This window comes from Anastrepha obliqua, chromosome 6 (genome assembly GCF_027943255.1).
Source record: "Anastrepha obliqua isolate idAnaObli1 chromosome 6, idAnaObli1_1.0, whole genome shotgun sequence".
NCBI classification, from domain to species: domain Eukaryota; kingdom Metazoa; phylum Arthropoda; class Insecta; order Diptera; family Tephritidae; genus Anastrepha; species Anastrepha obliqua.
In genome coordinates, this window is record NC_072897.1 from 35,314,130 (window position 1) to 35,333,912 (window position 19,783).

Sequence of the window (19,783 nt, forward strand, 5' to 3'; positions counted from 1 at the left end):
TGTACATATGCTTGTATGCCCAATAACCTTGACTTATGTATGTACACATGTCACAGCACATCACATTCTTATAAAAAATCAAATACACATACGCACTAGTGAACGAGTTTCTTCCTAACAAGTGCAAAAAATATTCTGCTCTAAGTATGTAACGCGCTTTTCAATAGGTGCGCTTCAACTTTTTTCCGATAGGGAGGGCGAACGACGCAATATTTTTTATTTTTCGCTTGTTATTTGTAAACTTCATTAGTATACATTTCATCATGGAACGCTACACACTTGAGCAACGCGTTAAAGTTATTCAGGCTTATTATGAAAACGGGCGTTCAAATCAAAATGCATATCGCGCACTTCATCTTCAGTGAGGACGCACATTTTCACCTCAGTGGATTCGTCAATAAGCAGAATTTCCGCATTTGGGCGAAAGATAATCCAAGAGAGATTGCCGAAAAACCAATGTACCCACAAAGAGTGACTGTTTGGTGCGGTTTACATGCCGGCGGCGTAATTGGCCCATATTTTTTCGTTGACGAGAACGATCGCCACGTTACTGTGAATGGAAATCGATACCGCGACATGATAAACGATTTTTTTTGGCCACAATTGAATGGTATGGACTTAGACGACATGTGGTTTCAACAGGACGGGGCCACAAGCCACACAGCACACGCTACAATTGATTTGTTGAAGAGTAAGTTCGATGAGCGCATTATTTCCAGAAATAGACCGGTCGAATGGCCGCCGCGCTCGTGTGATCTGACGCCTCTAGACTATTTTCTTTGGGGTTATGTGAAGTCATTGGTCTCCAGTAACAAGCCGGCGACGATTTGTGAGCTAAGAGAACGCGAAATTTCTGGAATTTCGGCCGATTTATGCAAAAGAGTGGTCGAAAATTGGGTTCAACGATTGGACTTCGTAAAACGTGCACGCGGTGGTCATTCAAAAGAAATCGAATTTCATACTTAAATGTATATGTTCAAACTCGATAATAAAAAAAAAATACCAGTCTAACGGTTAGACGCGATAGAAGTGAAACCTTCCGTAAAACAAACTGAGAGAGAATGAGATCAAAAACAACAATTGACGCGGTATTTCAAAGATATGTTGACAACATCGAAACCAAAGCATTTGTATCATATTTTAGCTCTCATAAGCCACTCGTATCATTTGTTGAAATTGAAAACATTGAGGATGCATAATAATAAAATGAAGAAAATAAAATATGAACTTTATAGCAATATTATAATGAACCTATAATTATCCCGCTCCTAATGCTGCTTTCGCCTCATTCTCTCTCAGTTTGTTTTACGGAAGGTTTCACTTCTATCGCGTCTAACCGTTAGACTGGTATTTTTTTTCTGTCGAAATTCACGATACTTTTCTGCACTATTTTTCGGCATAATTGCGGTAAATATTTAAAAATGAAAATATTTACGAATATAAAAATACGGACGCAATACAGCACACGCGGTTGCTATTATGAGCGTCGTAACGCGTATAATACACAGACGTACTAACATACACACAAACATTCGTAGGACGCTTGGTTTGAATTTTTTATACATATGTATGTATGCTATACTATGGCCTAGCCTATGTATGTACATACATATTTGTGTTCTGAACTTCCAGCAAAACAATGCTTATTAATATACACATATGCATCTACATACAACCGCACACACAGGCCACTCACTTTATTCCTGTAAATGCGTATGTCGTCCAAAGCTAAAATTCTATGCCTAGCGACTACAAGAACAAAATGCATTAATAGGCGCAGGCGTAGCGGCCATCATCCTAGTTGCCATATCGCTGAACAGTCGCGGCGGCGCCGAACAGTTTCAACTATTGTACTGTGCAACAAAAACTCATCATCAAAAAATTGATTTATAAATTCGAGCTCATAGTTCTAAGAGCAAGTACTTTCATTCATAAAACGAGCCGCCCATATGCTAATTTTCTCGACAATTCGAAAATAGTCAATATTGGAATATTTCGCGTGGAATTATTTGCCAATATTCAATTTTTGTCAAGTCGAGTGCCCGCGGCTCCGTAAATATGTTTGCACCCATATATGTATGTAAATATATGTTTCTAAATGCTCGACAACCGCAGCTGCCTGTTCAAGGTTACTGTACATTAGGCCGGGTCGATTTGTGGGAAGGCAAAAAAATCGCCCATTGCTCTATGAAAATCATATTCTAGGGATCAGAATAAGAAATTTTGCTGAAGGAACCATACCTCTAAAACGATTTCTGATGTCCCCCAATATGGGTCGAACTTTTTAGTTTCTTTTCTATAACTCACATTCATTCATTTACATATGTTCTGACTAAATAAATTTCTTAAGAGAAAAAAATAGACAATATTATAAATAAATAAAAATAAAGAAAAAACATAGCCATTTAGCTGATTTTTTCATGTAAAGGCCAAAAATGGTGATATTTTGAAATTGGGGGACATCAGAATTCGTTTTAGAGGTATGGTTCCTTCGGCAAAGTTTCTTATTTTGATCCCTAGAATACGACTTTCATAGAGCAATGAGCGATTTTTAAATCGACCCGCCCTACTGTACATGCAATGCTGTGCCTATGAATGTGCGCTGTGCCTATGAATGCGCGCTGGATTTCTTGAGAAATTTTACCGTATGTTTTGCTGTGGCGAGGCACATATGTACATACACACAACATATATACATATATCCGCATATATACATACATATATAAATTCACAAATTTAAATTTGCTTATGCCATCCTTCTGTGTGCCTGGTAATGAAGCATTTTCTATACATACATATATATACGTATATCTTTTATCTTCTTCTTTTTGGTGTCGCTTTTTCGTTTCATCGAGTCTCAAATCACTCCCAACGATTCTAAAGAAGTTTTCACTTCAAAAATTAGTTAAAAAAGTCAAACCGCTTGTGTTTTATTCAAAAAAGTTCAAAAGTTGAAGCGCTCTTACTGAAAAACGCTTTATATATACCCACTTTATGTCCTAGCATACATATTATACATACATATGTATATACCTACTTGCCTTCTAAACTTCCTACAAAATAATGGTATTCATATGTTACTACATCCATGCACGTTCATATATTCATACATATATGCGCGATCACAGCGCTCCCTTCTTGCTTCCGTGTACTTTTGTCTTTCACCAGTCGATATTCCTAATATTGTACTTACAAAAACACAATACTTTGATAGACGCAAAAGCAACAGCAAGGGGACCGCGATGGCCGCTTTGCCACCACACATTCCAAAATGTTCTAGAACACAACAAAAACACATACCTCACATGTGCATGTCGCCCAAAGCTAAAATCTAAGCCTAGCGACTACAAAAACAAAATACATTCGTAGACGCAGTCGCAGCGGCCATGATTCTATCAGCGACGGCGCTGAACAATTTAGAACAAAAACAAAAAGTTCATTCATAAGTTCGAGCTCATATTTCAATTTCATTCATAAAACGAGCCGCCCATATGCCAATTTTCGCGACCATTCGAAGATAGTCAATATTGGAATATTTCACGTGGAATTATTTGCCAATATTTGATAAATCTTGAATTTTTGTCATATCGAGTGGCCGCGGCTCCGTATGTATGTATGCACCCTTATATGTATGTAAATATGTCTTCTAACTGTTCGACAGTCGCGAGTTAATGCGACTGAGATTCCTTGAACAATTCCAGCGAATCACATATTTCAGTCCGCAAAGCCGCATATATGTACCCTATGATCAAAAAGTACCGGGAATGTTTAAATAAAACATAACAGAGTTAAATTTCAGGCAAATTTATATTATCTCCTTCAAAATATGACCCGTCTGAAGCAACACACATGTGCCAACGTTTAACCCAGTCCTCCAAACAGCCCCGGTAGACCGACATGGCCTTCAGCTCCTTCATCGTATTCTCTTTGATCTCTTTGATCGGTGCGATAGCGCGTTATCATCACGCAAAATCCAAGAATTGTTTGCTCACATTTCCGGCCGTTTGCAATATAGAGCATCTCTCAAAGGCTTCAAAACGGATAAATAATATTCTTTATTGACTGTCTGGCCCGATGGAAGGTGCTCATGGTGGACTATGCCTTGGCAATCGAAGAAAACAGTCAACATCACCTTCCCGGTTCTTTTTGCTCATAGGGTATACATATCCCATCTTTTCACTGAGGGACAAGAAGACGGTCGCAGTTGTTGTTTTTTATATGCATACATTTTGCGTTCGTTGAAGGTTTGTATATATTTATATATATTTATATACATATGCGTGTATGCGCGTTTGGCTTTCTAGATGCATCCATGGATATTAGAATATTTTCTCATCAATATGTGTATGTAGGTAAGTAGTTCAGATTTGACTGAAGAGATTAAATACAGGAATGCATATTCATATGATTGCCTTTATGGCTGTTTTACATATAAATCAATTCAAAAGAAGTATGAATAATGTTATATAGAGAATAAATTTCTAAATAACAGGTATTAGAAAAACCTGAATACACTATTTTAAATCAATTCTAATTAAACCAAATACAAAAAATTAAAAAAAAATATCGAACAAAGAAAAGTGTGTACAGGACTTGAACCTGAGTCAAATATGGGACGATGTACTGCATACACGACACGTCTTTCACGATTGCGCTAATCTATAATTACTAATGAACTTTTCTAAATCACGCATTTATTCGATTCGCAGTTTTATATGCACATATTCTGCGTTAGTTGAAAGTTTGTATGCGTAATTGTATGCATATGTATGTATGTTTGTATGCGCGTTTGGCTAGGGACGGATGTTGGAATGGTATTTTCTCATCAATATAATTTGGATTTGATAAAAGAGATTAAAGACATATGTACATATTTTCTGTTTTGATTGATTTATATAAATATCAGGTCATATCCAGTATGAACTATTTTATACCGAAAAGAAATTTCCATTTATGAAATACAAAAAAAAACAGAATTTTAAAGAAATTTTAATTAAAATAAACTCAAAAATTTTACCAAACTTTCCTGGTTTGAATTGTAAAAAAAAAATGTGCAAGAAAAAAAACATGACTTCAGGACTTGAACCTGAATTAAATACGTGCCAAAAAACAAAACGAATAATTCCGCCGACTTTAGCTTCTGCACCACAAATTAACTGCCGTGCAGCCTTCTTAATCGCAAATTTATTCGCTTCGCTGTGGGCATGAAATAAGTCGATTTCCTTAGTAGTGTGCCGAAAAATCTTATGAAATTCCTTAGTAGTTTGGTAAACGCAGAAAAAATCTGAATTCCTGTCCTAGCGTGGTAAGTAAATATAGAAACCCTCCACTTGCGTGGTAAGTATCTGCAATCCCCCACTAGTGAGGAAAGTTGAATTTGAAAATTCCTTAATATGAATCTACAAATTAGTACTCGAAAAAAGCTCATTTAACATTTGCTCCTTCTCATTGCATTAACATTCTCTGCTAGCACACCAATTTATTTTACTTAGGTTGAAATCACCTAACACACATAAATTATTGTCATTTAAATTATTTAGGACAAGATATACTATGTTGTCTACATGCGCTTTGTACAGCTCGTATGAACTTTCAGGCGGTAAATACGAGGCAATCAGATATAAAGAGCCTTGTGAGTTGGGACAACTTATGCAGACGCAGATCTGATCCAGTAGAGAGTCACCGTTCATGAGGGGGCACAAAAATGCGTTTAATTGACACCTGATAGCAATAAGAATGCCACCCCCACGCAAGCACCCTGTTTTTGCAGCGTCTCTGTCTCTGCGAAAAACGTCAAATAAGTTCGGGTATAGCCCACGTATCCTCTGGGTAGCTTCCGATAACCCGTTCGGGAGTGAGCCAACGTGAGAAGACGAAGCATTCTAGGATAGCTGGTTGTGCGCTGGATTTGGGATCCGCCACTTAAAAATCCTCCCCCCATGAAAAGAATAAAAAGGCTTGGGATGAGACCTTTCAATACTGATGACGACCATTGTAAACGAAATAAGGATTACGATTTGAAGGCATGCACTTGGAATGTCCGGTCCCTTAATAGGGAAGGTGCCTCTGCCCGGCTGGTTGTTGTCCTCGTGAGAGTAAAGGCTGACATCACTGCCATTCAAGAGATGCGATGGACGGGACAAGGCAATGCGTAGGACCTCGTGACGTCTACTACACCTGCAATGTAAAGGAGCGCAAATTCGGTGTTGGATTTGTTGTGGGAAGGAGACTTCGTCACCAAGTACTATCGTCGCTCCGGTGGAGGAACGTCTCGCAATAATCTATATCAAAGCGCAATTTTTTAACATCTCGTTCATTTGCGCCCATGCCCCGAAGGAAGAGAAGGACGATGCAACCAAAGATTCCTTCTATGAGCGCTTGGAACGTTCCTATGAGCGCTGGCCCCGCCATGACATAAAAATCGTGCATGCCGACTTCATCACCAGGGTGGGCACGGAGGGAATTTTTCGTCCCACAGTCGGAAAATTCAGCCTGCACAACGAAACATCCGGTAACGGACAGAGGCAGATCGACTTCGCCGGGGCCCGAAACATGGTAGTCTGCAGCACCAGATTCCAGCATAGGAAGATTCACCAAGCCACCTGCTTGTCACCTGATCGAAAAGCGGGAAACCAGATCGATCCTCTTATGATAAATGAAAGACACGCTTCTAATGTTTTAGATGAACGTGCGATTTGAGAATCCTAGATTGACTCGGATCATTAACTATATATATATATATATATATATATATATATATAAATAATTGGCGCGTACACCCGTTTTGGGTGTTTGGCCGAGCTCCTCCTCCTATTTGCGTTGTGCGTCTTGATGTTGTTCCACAAATGGAGGGACCTACAGTTTGAAGCCGACTCCGAACGGCACATATTTTTATGAGGAGCTTTTTCATGGCAGAAATATGTACAGTCGGAGGTTTGCCATTGCCTGCCGAGGGGCGACCGCTATTAGAAAAATATTTTTCTTAATTTTGCTGTTTAACCGAGATTCGAACCGACGCTCTCTCTGTGAATTCCGTATGGTAGTGACGCACCAACCCATTCGGCTACGGCGGCCGCGGATCATTAACTAGTGGCAGGAAAATTACGCACACGAATCTGTGCAGCGAAAAACGTACATAAACCTACGCAAAGAATGTTCGACATCGGAAAGAGAGTACTGAGTACTGAAATTGAGAACCCAGATGTTTTAACCTTAACCCCACGAGAGCAGGGCCGCTGAAAAGAAGGTGCTGAGATGAGTCCACCTAATCCTCCAGACAGCTTCTGCAGAAAGGGCTTCAAGTAACCTCAAGCGTCACCGCATGGACTCCTAACGGACAGTATCCGGTGAGGATACCTACCAAATTCGATAGCTGTGGCTTTGCTAGCTTTAGAAGTTCTGAGTAGTGCCCACGATCTACCCGCGGCCAGCAGGATCTCGCAGCCTTTCACGTTTGGGCGCTAGCGCAGCTCTCGCTGAGTTGACGCGAGGCTCATCTTTCAAGTAGCAGACCATAGGTTTTCAAGCGAACTCATTCACTGTCATATTGCAAAGAAGCCGCCTCAAGGGCTTTCTGCCAGCTCATCGCCCCAGCAGTTTCCGTTGTGACCGGAAACTGATATGAGCCTAATATCAAAAAATTCCGGTGCAGTTGAGAAGAAAGTCAGGCATTCCCCACTAAGTTCGAACGCACAAGCTATGAGCCCAAGTCCCTAATTTCGGAACTAGCGAGGGTGTACAGTGACCCAGCACCATGGGGATGAACTCAAAGTTGTGAAGAATAATAGAGTGTCTGTAGCGTAAGTCTAGCTTATGGCCCGAACACCTCAATTGGATTGCGGCACGTGCAGCAGCACAAAACTAACACTCCACAAGGCTCTCATCATGCTCTTAACGTATGGCGCAGAAGCTTGGACGATGACAATATCCGATGAGGCGTCAGTTGGAGTGTTCGAGAGAAAGAGTCTGCGGAATATTTTTGGACCTTTGCACGTTAGCAACGGCGAGTATCGCAGGCGATGGAACGATGTCGTCCGACTGGCGTGCTTTGTTAAAGTTAGTCAATTAAGAAGAAAAATATGTATGTATGTACGCGCATACGAAATATCGACATTCTTATTTAATAAATTATCAAAAAAAATTAATAAATAATAAATTATCAATATAGGGATCTCATAAAATCAATCATTGGTAAAGTACTAACTCAATAAAGCAATAAAATATTCTAGCTATAAGCGTGCCACTAGCATCAGAACGAACTCACACATCAAAATCATATATCAAACTCACACATCCACTGACTTCTGAAATATATGCTCTATGTGCGTTCTCCGCTATGTGTACGTGTACCACAGCATGCCATATTTTTCACTTTGGTTCCTGCTCATTCCATTTGATAATTCGGTCATACTTTACAAAAATGAGTCGCGCAACATGTTTGAGTGATATTCTTCTTCTTCCTAATTGGCGCGATAACCGCTTACGCGATTTTGGCCGAGTTTAACAAAGCGCGCAGTGTTTCTTTCTCGTGCTAACCGGCGCCAATTGGACACACCAAGTGAAGCCAAGTCCTTCTCCACCTGATTTTTTCAACGCAGAGGAGAACTTTCTCTTCCACTGCTAGCACCAGCTGGTAACGCATCGAATACTTTCAAAGCCGGAGCGTTTGTATCCATTCGGACGACATGACCCAGCCAACGTAGCCGCTGGATCTTTATTCGCTGCGCTATGTCTATGTCGTCGAAAAGCTCATACAGCTCATCGTTCCATCGTCTGCGATATTCGTCGTTGCCAACGTGCAAAGGCCCAAAAATCTTACGCACAATCTCTCTCTCGGACACTCCAAGCGTCGCTTCATCGGATGTTGTCATCGTCCAAACTTCTGCGCCATACGTTAGGACGGGCACGATGAGAGTCTTGTAGAGTGTTAGTTTTGTTCGTCGAGAGAGGACTTTACTGCTCAGTTGCCTACTTAGTCCAAAGTAGCACTTGTTGGCAAGAGAGATTCTACGTTGGATTTCAAGGCTGACATTGTTGTCGGTGTTAATGCTGGCTCCTAAATAAACGAAGTCTTTTACAACCTCGATATTATAACTGTCAAAAGTGACGTGGGTGCTAATACGCGAGTGCGCCGACTGTTTGTTTGAAGACAGGAGGTACTTCGTTTTGTCCTCGTTCACCACCAGACCCATTCGCTTTGCCTCCTTATCCAGTTTGGAGAATGCAGAGCTAACAGCACGGTTGTTAAGGCCTTCCCAATTCTTATGGCGCTGCTGGTGTTGATCAACGTCATCTTACATAGCCGTATTAGTTTTGTGGGAATACCAAATTCAGACATCGCGGCATACAAGTAACTACTCTCCGTTCACTGTTTAACAGGTTCAGTTCGCCGTCTTTGTTCTTACAGGAAAACGCCCCGATCTTAAAACCTTCTGCAAGCCGCCGAACTTTCTGGTAGAATTTTCGGGCGTTGTTGCTGTTGGTCAGCATCTCAAGCTCCTCGCACTCACGTATTTCGGCCTCTCGTTTCTTCTTTCGAATAATACGTCTCTCTTCCTTTTTTAGCTCGGGCCCCGGCGAAGTCGATCAACCTCTGTCCGTTACCGGATGTTTCGTTGTGCAGGCTGAACTTTCCGACTGTGGGACCAAAAATTCCCTGCTTGCCCACCCTGGCGTTGAAGTCGCCAAGCACGATTTTAGGAACGTTCCAGGCGCTCATAGAAGGAATATTTGGTCGCATCGTCCTTCTCTTCCGTCGGGGCGTGGGCGCAAATTAGCGATATGTTAAAAAATCGCGCTTTGATCCGGATTATTGCGAGACGCTCGTCCACCCTTTCGTTTGCAGGGGTCGTCATCAGTGTTGGAAGTTATCATCCGAGGCTTTGTTGCTGTTTTCATTGAGGGGGCATTTTAAGTGGCGGGTTCCAAACCCAGCACACAACCAGCTATCCTGGAATGCTTCACCTTCTCACGTTACCTCACTCCCGAACGGGTATTCGGAAGCTACCCAGAAGATACGTGGGCTAATCCCGGACGTTGTGAGCTGCATGAACCATATGCAGAATAATCGTCCTGGCCACTCCCAAGTGAATGGCGATCAGTAACTTTCCCCACTTGCGTGGACTTCTACACACGGAACCATCCTTTGAGTGATATTATTATGACAAATTGTGAGTGACAAAATTATTTTCGTTAGAGATTGTGACTCTATGTTATTACTTATTCAATGCTTAATGTTTTGTACTTCAGAAGATCGTTACTACTCAGGAACCCAGATATTAATAATGTGTGAACCAGTTTCTTCGATTCCGAAACGAGTTCGTGTCCAAAAATCGGCGAAGAAGGTGTAAGCCACAGCTTTCTGGGATACGAAGGGAATTTTGTTTGTGGATTACTTGCAAACTGGTAAAACTATAAAGTATGAATATTATTGTAACATTTTAGGCTATCTGTAGCAAAAAATTCGTGACAAAAAATCTTTTCCATCAAGACAACGCACCGTGTCACAGGAGCATTTTGACAATGGCTGAAATCCATGAATTAAAGTTCGAATAGTTGGAACATCCACAGTATTCACCAGATTTGTCCCTAGCGACCTCCATCTTATTCCGGACCTAAATAAATTCATGCATGGAAAGCATTTTTCATCAAATGATGAGGACATAACAGCTGCGGAAGCAAATTTTGCAGGCCTTCCAGATTCTCGTTGGAAGAAGTGTATTGATGTTCATAGAGACTATATTGAATAGCGTAAGATGGACGGACATATTGGCCGCCTTAGAGCTAAGGTTCAAAAGTCCGGCATACCTACCGCACATAATGAGAAATTTGGCTAAGAGACCGCAAACTCCTCTATCAAACACCGAAGGATTCTCGTTGTATAGACGTCACATCCGGAACGGCACAAGGATCAATTCCCGGTCGCGACTTGTGGAACATACGTTATGACGAGTTATTCAATATGGAAATGCCCTATAGTACCTTTCTAATCGGATACTCAGACGATATCGCACCAGTAATCATAAAACTTTGAAGAAGCTCGTAGAAAACTTAACCAAGTAATGATACGAACACAAACGTGGCTAGATTCACGTGGCCTCAAATTAGCCACAGAGAAAGCGGAGCTTATACTTCTAACCAAGAAGAACATCCCGTTAGAAGTTTACATGCAAACCTGCTCAAATACGCTAACCACAGAAAAAGTTCTAGACTACTTAGGCATAAGACTGGACTCAAGACTAACCTTCTGGGCCCAAATAAAACAAACAGCAGAGAAAGCCGGTAAGATAGCATCCCTACTCAGTAGACTGATGGCAAACATAGGGGGACTAACCCAAATGAAACGGGTTAGTTGAGAGTTGAGTCCACCTACCGCACAGTAACAGGGCCAGCTGTTCAAGAAAGAAAAAAATTATGAGCATTAAACAAGGAGGGAATGGAAGAAGGAGCTAGCAAATCTGCAGCGAAATAAGAGATGAGTCGCTAAGGCTATGGCAAGACCGAAGGATTAACGAAGCACACGGCAGATAGACGGCTAGACTCATAAAAGACGTCACATTATTTTCACATCACGTCACATTTTTCACATGAAAAAGCAGGAACTTCGTTGAAGTAAATTTGTATATAGCTGAAATGCTTTCGGAGCACGGGTATTTCCAGAAATACCTGTTCCAAATAGGGAAATGCGATAACCCTACATGCATATACGGAGATGCCGATGAAGATGACGCTGAACACACATTTTTTCCAATGTATGCATTGGGAACAAGAACGTCAAACGCTGGAGAATGCAGTCGGTCATATAACTACTGAAATTGTAATCCATAAGATGTTTAGTAGCGAAGAAACGTGGGAGATCATCAGTGGTTTCACGGAAAGAGTTCTCTGTATAAAAGAGCGGGATCTGGACGCAGGCACATAGACATAGACCTGTGTAGGGTGGGCGACGGTTCCAAACAAGGGGGAGTTTTTTAGTCTCCGGACATACCACTGCTGCGACGGCAGCTTTGATGATGCATAAGGCACTTTAAATCCCCTCATGCCCAAAAAAAAAAAAAAAATAATAATAAAGTGTATTTCAAACCATAAAATTGTGTTTTTCTTATCGAACCGCAAAACTTATTGAAGAACCAGTATCTCAAAGATCGACTTATGTTTTCAAAATCTTGCCGCTCATTAAACTTAGTCCCGATGATATACAGGTTTTTAGTGACTGAACGTCAATAATTGTGTTTTCTGCCCGTCTTTGGAAAAATTAACCCAAAAAATTAAAAGTGGTTAAGTTTTAAGGGCCGGTGTTGATTTTGAATAAAATACAATTTTTAGGAAATTATTATCATTTCTCTTTATTATGACAATATTGGTATGGGTCAATTACGCATGGAACAAAATATTGGCACACCTCCAAATGCAAATAGTTCCTTATCTAAATGGTGGTTAAATTTAAGGGCCGGTGTTGATTTTGAATAAAATACAATTCTTTTGGAAATTATTGTCATTTCTCCTTATTATGATAATATTAGTATGGCTCAATTACGCATAGAACAAAATATCGGCCAAATAGCCGCCGCGGTCTCGGCGGCACAGCTCCATCCCATGGTCCGAATTTTCGCTGGCGCTAAGGCATAATTGTGGATCTATGCCGTTAATGTGCGGAATTATCTCATCATTTAGCTCTTGAATTGTTGCTGGCTTATCGACGTACACCTTTTCTTTCAAATAATCCCAAAAAAGGCAGTCCAACGGTGTCGTTGACGTTTAGATGTGGTTCACATTCAACATCGGCCCTTGAAATTTAAACACCCTTTATAAAAGAGGACTTGCGCTTCAGAGATGAATTGTTTCGTTGTTTTGCCGAATATTGCTGAATGCACTCAAATAATTTCTCATTCTTCAAATCTAGTCAATCTCTACCTGTACTACTACTACTATTTTGTTTATTTTTTCTGTGATACCTTCTACAACTTCAATCTTTTTAGTACCAACTGTAATTTTAATTTTAATTTTGTTGTTAGTTATTGGTAATCTAGGATTTAAATTGTTAACTATTCTTAAGGTCAGTCATTGTAAAAATCACCTATAGTTGTTTGTTTGAGTTCAAAAAATAAATCTATATATATAAAAATCAATTGCTGTTCGTTAGTCTCGCTAAAACTCGAGAACGGCTGAACGGATTTATCTTATCTTGGTCTTGAAATGTCCGTAGAGATCTAGGGAAGGTTTAAAAGGTGAGAAAAATTCGAATAATTGCCGGGAAAACCTTAAAAACAGCCCTTTTCTTCATCCCATATAAACTTTTTCAAAATAAAATTTGGAGTCAATTTGAATTATAATCACTGTGTTCATCGGACCTCATATTACAGCTATGAAACGGACACATTTTTCAACGCACCCAAAAATATCACCATAATATTTGACATTAGATTTGACAACCAACTAATATTTCAATCCATTCTGTCGCACTTTAGAACACGGAAAGAAGTATTACGATATCTATGAGTGAGCGAGAACTTTCTTTACTTTGGCGATCCTTTGTGATAGTGACATCCCAAGTAATGTGCTCTTTTTTTTTGATATTTTGTGATTGTGACACTTTACTGCTAAGCGAGCGAAAAATTGTCTCACTTTGATTATTTACAATTTACGATGCCGAGGAGAAGACGACCAGACTTAGGTCGTCGCAGTCAATCAAATGTGCGAAAAGCTACCTCACGTGCTAACCGCACTAATGACCAGAGAGAGACAGATAAAGAAAATAGTCGTATTGCTATGTCAGAATTGCGTCATTTAGTGAGTGATAGAGAGGCTTAGAATTAAACGAGTTCGTGTACATCAAACACAACAACAGCAAGCACGACATAATGAAATTGGCCGAATCCGCAGACGGAATGCTCCTGTGATACTTGAACTAGCTGCATTCCACTATGATCCTGAAATTGATTATTGTGCTGACAAATCGGTAACAATTGGGGAAATGAAAATAATTTGTAAATATTGTAATGATACATGGACCTTGCGGACTTTTCAACTACAATTCACCCTGCATGGTAGACGGCAAGTGTTCCGATACCCAAGAGACCTGCTTGCTGAAAACGTAACGGGAAATGATGGATACCCATTGTATGGACAGACAGAGCGGCACGGCCACCGTCGACATCATTAACAAGTTTATTCACAGTCTGTCAAACTGATGATTTTGCTTGCACTTTGCTGTATGCTGACATGCCACGATATTACACCTGGAATACATCATCGAAATCGTTTCAGCGTCGAAAACAAGGAACACCTGTTGAAGGACATCCAAATGTATTTCTTCAGACGCTCTGGGTCGCATCTACACAGTAAATTCAAATAACGATGAATGTTATTATTTGCGGTTGTTGTTGGTGAATGTTCGTGGTTAGATATCGTTTGAACAACTGAGAACAGTTAATGGACAGCTGTGTGCGACTTACCGTGAGGCATGTCAACTATTGCATTTACTTGAGAACGATACGCACTGGGATCATACGCTCAAGGATTCCGTAATATCTTCATCGCCGCATCAAATTTGTACATTGTTTGCGATTATCATATCGACATGTCTCCCCTCGAATCCAAAAGATTTGTGGGTTAAGTATAGAGATGGCATGTCTGAGGATGTTTTACATCGTGTGCGCCGTCAAACTTTGAATCCTACACTTCAAATGACTGCAGAAATTTACAATGAGACATTAATCATGATAGAAGATATGTTTTTATTGATGGCAAATAAAGTATTGTCGTGTTTGGGAATGACAGCACCAAATCGTCATATGCACCATGCATTAAACCATGAGTTGCAAAGAGAACAACAGTACGACATTGAAGCATTTGCCGAAACAGTTCATACAAATGGTCCACAATTAAATCAAGAACAAAAAATTGCGTACAACATTTTGATAGAAGCTGCGAACAGTGGATCTGGTGGAATTTATTTCCTTGATGCTCCCGGAACCGGAAAAACGTTCTTAATTTCATTGCTTTTGGCGAGGATCAGATCGCGAAATGATGTTGCTCTACCGCTGGCTTAATCTGGAATAGCTGCGACTCTGCTAGAAGGCGGGCGAACTGCACATTCTGCCTTGAAATTACCATTAAACAAGCAAATCACCGAAACACCAATTGCAACATTGCCACAAATAGCGGAATGGCCAAGATCCTACAGGTATGCAAATTGATTGTTTGGGATGAATGCATGGCCCATAAGAGGCCACTAGAAGCACTGGACAGAACGTTGAAAGATCTTCGTGACAACCAAAATATTTTTGGTGGGGCCATGCTACTGTTTACAGGTGATTTTCGTCAGACTCTTCCAGTAATTCCCCGAACAACTGTTAGCTGATGAACTAAATGTATGCCTAAAATCATCGAATTTGTGGCAGTATGTAAAGACACTCCAATTAACAACTAACATGAGAGTATTTTTGCAGCAAATGAAACTGCGAATGTGTTTGGGAAGCAGTTGTTAGACATTGGAAATAATAAAGTTGCAGGGGACACCTCGACCGGATTCATCACGTTACCCACAGATTTCTGTCAAAACACAGACTCAAAAGAGGAGCTTATTCAACGTGCTTTCCCAGATATAGCGCAAAAGTTCAATAACCAAAATTGGCTGGGTGAACGAGCAATATTGGCAGCGAAAAATAAAGATGCCGAGGATCTCAATGCGACCATTCAGAATTTTCTTCCAGGACAGTTGGTTTCCTTGAAAACAGTCGACACCGTTATCAACCAGGATGACGTACTAAGCTATCCCTCGGAGTTTTTAAATTCACTGGAATTGTCAGGATTACCACCTCAAAATTTGCAGTTAAAAATAGGGTCAGTTGTCATCATGCTGCGTAACATTAATCAACCTCGACTGTGCAATGGAACAAGACTGGCTCTGAAAAAGCTGATGAATAACGTCATTGAGGCAACAATCGTAAAAGGAAAATACAAAGTAGAGGCTGTCTTGATCCCGCGAATACCGATGATTCCAACGGATTTTCCATTCGATTTTAAACGCTTACAATTTCCAGTACGTCTGGCCTTTGCGATGACCATAAATAAATCGCAAGGTCAGTCGTTAGAAGTTTGCGCAATCAACTTGGGGTTTCCCTGTTTCGTGCATGGACAATTATACGTCGCGTGTCGGAAAACCGTCTTCTTTGTTTATTTACGCACCACAAAACAAAACAAAAAATATTATATAGTTTATCAGAAAGCTATAAATTGATTAACAAACTGTATCATAGCAGTGTGTGTCTGTCAATATCAAATTTAAACCATATAAATAGCCATATCTCAGGAAAACTCCATTTTATAATTAAGCAATATGATGTGTCGAAAATAATAATACAACTTCATGCTTAATTCAAAATATGTTTTTTTTATTAAATACGGATTCATTTTGTTTGTTTTAAAATTATTTTATACAAAAGTTTAGGTATTTTATTTATCGATTGAGGCAGTACGAAGTCTGCCGGGTTAGCTAGTATTTAAATAAAAATAAATAATTCGCTCTGATATTTTTTCAAACTATCCTCTTTATTTTTGCTATCATTGTAATAATGCAAATAAATAATTATTGAGATAGTGAATCTAAAGAATTTACATAGAAATAATTTGCGACGATACAAATTGTTTGTCTATTGCGACAGTAACTCTTTTTAATTAAACTAATTTAGGAATGCCCTGTGTGTAATAAAGTTAACCGAGCGATTTACGTCTTCGCCTCAAACTCCCTCTCCCGTAGACTTACCTAAGTAGGTAAATACGCTCTTGCTTTGACTTCCCTGCTCTTGCTTTTTCTCGTTTCTGCTTCCTTCGTGGAAAACAAGTAAACCAAAAGAATTTGATATTTGAGTAGCTTAAAAGGTACATTAAAGAGAGTAAGACTTCTACAAAACGCCTTTTGCCCTGAGATAATAGATAGTATTTGAATACAATCTTATCTAGCTAAACATGATTACCATAAATTCGTGGAAAACGACCTTTGACAAGCCACGACAATAGTGATATTGGAGTAGTCGGAAGTATTGTATTTTTGTATTAATCGTTTAAAAATAATTTAGAAATAAGAACAGTAGCAAATATCTAGCAGTTGTAAGCTGGAAAACAAATGCCTAATTTAGTTTAAGAATAATCTTGTAATCAACCGGACGAAGTTCGGTTATGTACAAAAATAAACTTTAAAATAACAAAACTTAAGTTTTTGATTACTAATAACGTTTAAAACAACAAAACTAAAGTTTTTGATTGTTATATAGTTTGAAATAACAAAACTAAAGCTTTGATTATTTCGAACAAACATACATAATTATTTGTGTCGCACAGGTTAATGTGCGATGTGCTACAATTTCTTCCATACCATATGCAGAGAACCATGATGGAAAGAATAATGAGGTGGCGCCTATCGTGGTCCCGTTACTTTGTGCTCAGCGAATTTGACAACTAGTTACGTGATTTTAGCTCCAGTATGGCCAGATTACCATTTTCGTACCTTGATTTATCATTTTTTTTTTGTTATTTTTATTATTTTTTGTCTCGGAGTTTTAGTTCTTTCTTCATGACATTTTTCTAGCTGTTCTAATTAAAATGTCATGTTTATAATTTTGTAAAATATACATTTTTTAATAATTATTTAAATAATTCACTCAGTTTTATTTAGCTTTACTTTTTTTTAACATCTGGTGGCATTGCCCGCGAGTGCAGGTGTTGTTGGTGTTCTTCTGCTTTCGGCAGTCAAATCTCTCTCTCGCTACTGCAGTGTTGCCTAGCTTTGGATATAAAAACGCATTAAAATGCCCATTCAAAGAAAATAACCCTACAAATTTTTATTGAATCACTTAAAGAACTTGGTATGCGTGACAAATTGTCTTTAAAATGTGCGTTTTTCTAAATAAATGTGTCATGCTTATGTACAATTTAATTTATGAGGTTTTTTTGTTAAGCGAGACTCTTTTGTTAAGGGAACGACTTTTTTGATATATTTGAAGTTATGTAACTAGATAAGGTACTCTTTTTGTAAAAATGTCAGTATGGTTTCTTTAGTATTTTCTTGTTTATTTTTACAATGAATATAACTCTTAATGTCCTATTTCTCACTAAGGATTGATGACCGGAAGAAACGATTACACCTCTATGGTTTTAATTCGCATTCAATAAATTCAAATGAAATGTGTAAAAAGGTTTTCAATCTTAAGAAGAGTTGAGCGAGAGGCATTTAATATTTTTGCATAACCTTAAATGGAGCCAAAAATTAAATTTGCACTTTCAAATTATCAAATTTTATAAGAGTAAAAAAAGAGCACTAAATCTTCTCAGAGATCTGGTCACATTGCCCATGATTGCGGTTATTGTTGATGTTTATGAATATTCGTTTCTTCTTTGAAATGTGCGTTGATAAGAACAAACGGTAACAAACGTTTTAGTGAATATTTACGCAAAAATAAGATAATTCGTGAAAGTGTACTCGTATAAGTGAAAAATAAGAAAACATGAAATGTGCAGTGAAAAATTCTCAATATGCATATATATTTTTGATAACAAACAATAATATCTATATCTTTAATCATATAAATAACTGCATAAGCTGATCACTGTTCCATAGATGCAATTCTTAAGCCTACAAAAACGGTTTGTTTGTGATCACAAATATGTGCACGCATAAGTCTATTTGCATACATATGTTTATAATATTTAATTAAATTTAAGTTAAATGTTTTAAAATGTCTATAGGAATAGTAACTGAGCACCGATCCACGGACTGAGTACACTGCCTCCGCCATCCATCCAGTGGCACCATCCGTTCAAGGCACTTCTCCTGGCGCAACTCCATCAGCACTATTAAAATCCACATTCACACATTGTTCAATCTTATCAGCGGCTGTGCAACAATATTAGACACTATAAAATGTGTAGATCCACGACTTGGTTGAACAATTTAATATGATTTGCAAAATATTTAAGATTTTCCCCACCATTTTTTCAAAATACTAAATTTTATAAGAATCAACTAATTTTCATTAGCACTAAAATCTTCTCAGAGTGACCTTTTATAACATTCTTTCTTTAATAATACAGTTTTTTTTAACTTACAGTTTCGGTAGCTTTAAATTAAACGCAAAAAGAAACAAACACGAAGCTTCAAAATTTTCGCATTTTCGGTATAAAAAAGCACTAAATTTATTGCGAAGAGCAAATGGTTGGCAATACTGCACAACTCAGCAAACGTGACGTCACGTACGCTCTGATGGGCGCAATCTTGTTTCTATCATTCTTGGCAGAGAACGTTAATGTATGGAGAAGTCTCACGAGCGACGAATAGTGCGAATTGTCAAAAGTGAAGTCTAACCACCGCCGTGGTATTATGAAAATTTTAACAGAGATGATTACAGTGAATTCTCTCTTTAGTATATTGGCTCTGCACAGTTTTTGTCTTCTGTAGGAAATCAAATGGCCGACGGCTTTTTTCTCGGCATTTGCTTGTGCATTTCGATATTTACTTGATAAACTAAACTAAAATGTACAAATAAATAAAAGATTAGAATTCAATGTGCCAACATATAAAATCAAAGTAACTTAAATGTTTTTTGATTTAATTTAAAAAGAAGAATTTAAACAAAATATATTAAAAACTACCTCAATTTTGGTTTGTTTAGTAAACTTAAAACTTCATACAAATTTGAAGAAAATTGTTGCTAAATTTTTGTGCTGAAACTAATTTTAGACGAGAATGCATAGAGCGTACAAGTGTTTTGGTATATTGATATATGTA